We start from the raw sequence: 2,500 nt of genomic DNA, 5'->3' as shown, positions 1-2,500 counted from the left end.
AGGTGTTTGTCGCGCTGGAAACGACGTTTCACTTTAGTTGTCATCACTTGTGATATTGGCAAGAGTCTCATTGGGTTATGGACTCTTGATATTGGTGATGTTTAGGCTTGTAGAGTACCGCTGTGCAGAATGCAGTGCTCTCGAAGCACAAATTTCATTAGCCCACTCAAGTGTTAGTTCAACTGATGAGGCTGATGAGACTGATGAGGCGTTTCTTTGCGTTGTTTTTTCATTGATTTTGATGTTAGAAGGGGATTAGGGACTTTTGGATCTTTCCCCTACCAAATGGTACCGTTTACACAAACAATTGTTTTTCGATTTTTTGGTGTTGTGTTCTAATCATTCGCCATGCCACTATCAATTGTATTCTGTTTGCCCGTAAAAGAGGCCTTATCATGATGAGGTGGGAATTCCCCCAAACTCTGTGTAGTTCAAGTCATACACTCACTTACAAATCTACCGGTGTCATGGTAATACATGTATGAAGAGTCGACGAGGAGACGAAAGCTTTAAAATCGCAATCACCTTAGTAAGTTTAAGTACATGTATTGGAATTTGGAAGCTGTTTTCATTCGCAAACATAATCCCAACATATGCATCCAGAAAGAAAATGTCACTAAACTTAGACTATTCTCTTAGCATTCACACACACACATACACCCACCCACATACCCACGCGCGTACTGCTTACACTTCACCCTCTCTGAGTCTTACATTGTTAGTATTTCTCACCTGCCCACCCCTAGGTTATTAGTTCACACTTTTCTTGTCTTTCGCACTTCACCTTCTTTTCTCCTCATTTTCTTTCACATACTGCATTTCGTACTCTTCCAAGTATTTTTATCGTTGTTTATTGCTAGATTTCGTTATTGCATGAGACGTATTTTCCCTGATGAATGTCTCTAGAAACGAGTTCTGAAACCTTAGTAAGTGGAAACAAGGAAAACGGTGGGGCACAAGTTATGCGTTAGAATCCACCAACTAAACCAGGTTTTGAACAGTCAGACGTGCACAAGGTAGCACCAGACTGGAAAGGAGTACTGATTTTAACGCATAACTTGTGCCCCACATGGATGCAGCTAATGGGATTTCGGTCTTTGACCACTTGGTGGTGGGTCTGATCTACTCACCTCCCACCGTTTAGGCGCTGCATCTGCGCCTTTGATCCTAGAGGGTGGTGGCGTTCCCACGGCGGATGCGGAAAACTCGGCTTCCAGCCGAGTCTCACGCGAACCGTGAAATTTATTTAAATTTATTGTGCCCCACCGTTTTCCTAGCTTGTTTCCATTCTAATACTTTCCTTTGCTCACCATCTGACTACTCGCCGTAGTAAGCTTACTATTAAAGGTATTAAAAAAACATTATAAACAGCATATATTTGCCTGCACAAGTCGCTTCACTGGTATATAAATCAATGATCATTTTCACTGTTACTTAGGAGATCCCCCCGATAGGCTATGCCTTTGGGAAATCCTTTAAATAATAAATATTCAAATATTCATAATGAGCGGATATTCCAATATTCTAAATACTCATCCGTCTAAACACATCACTAAGGAACACTGTGTGGGCTCTAGGAACGTTTTCCTGTGACAACCATCAGCTAGAATACGTCACTGAATGGTAAATTAAGCATTTTTCTGTGTAGATATGTTTTAAAGTGAATGTACACAGTATAAGACCAATAGCGATTATAACACTTCAAAATAGTACTACAATTTGAGTGTGATCAAACAAAATGTGTGATTTTTGGAGATGCTTGAATAGCATTCCTTTCGTCTATGCATGAGTTGCGGACCATATTTACGGCCACATTGTCCAGACAAGCCATGATCCTACGAAAATTGTATTGCCGTTTTGGATGAATTGAGCGGAGCACCTCGGACGTACCGTGTGCGATGGGCTGATAGCAATGGAGTAGGGGGGGGGGGGGGGGCGCACATCTACAAATTTATAACAAAGAGGAAGAGATGTTCTGTGCGCATCCGTATAAAATGTTATAAACGAAAAGCAATTATCAGGAGGTACAGTAAAACCTGGTGTAAGCGACCTCTGGGTTTAGCGACCACCTGCTCTTAACGACGGTTTTTCCATGCACGGACAGTTCTACACAGACACTGTGGGACCTGGTTCTAAAGACCACCTGGCTTTAACGACCGCTTTTGTTTGCACCGTGGGGTGGTCGCCTAGATCAGGTTTCCTGTACTAAGCTCTGCACACCGTGTATTGAACACGGTGACCGGTAGTCAAGGTTCTTCTGTATAAACAATTATTCTATGATGGCGACTTGGTGAGTGAGTGAGACTGACGTCATGGCAGCGAGGTCGCTGCAGAGAACACAGTACAGTACCCCCCCCCCCCCGTCGGAGAGCAAGCGGAGCGCGGTGAACGAATAACGTTTGACTGCACTCGACCCTTTCGCGGCTTCAGATCGCTCCACCTCAGCTCAGTGGCCTTACGCTACAGCGCCACGACCAGGAGAAACGCTGCTGCTATTAGG

At 43.7% G+C, this 2,500-nt stretch overlaps 1 protein-coding gene across 1 annotated transcript in view; it reads left to right on the top strand.

Annotated features, from left to right (window-relative positions):
* LOC135821591 (uncharacterized) overlaps positions 1 to 2,500 on the top strand; it is a 9,321-nt gene that overhangs the window by 1,418 nt on the left and 5,403 nt on the right. The gene's annotated exons all lie outside the window — the stretch shown is intronic.

The sequence above is a fragment of the Sycon ciliatum genome, chromosome 7 (assembly GCF_964019385.1).
Source record: "Sycon ciliatum chromosome 7, ocSycCili1.1, whole genome shotgun sequence".
NCBI lineage: Eukaryota > Metazoa > Porifera > Calcarea > Leucosolenida > Sycettidae > Sycon > Sycon ciliatum.
Note: the sequence above shows the minus strand (reverse complement) of the source record. Positions and strands in the feature narration are given on the sequence as shown.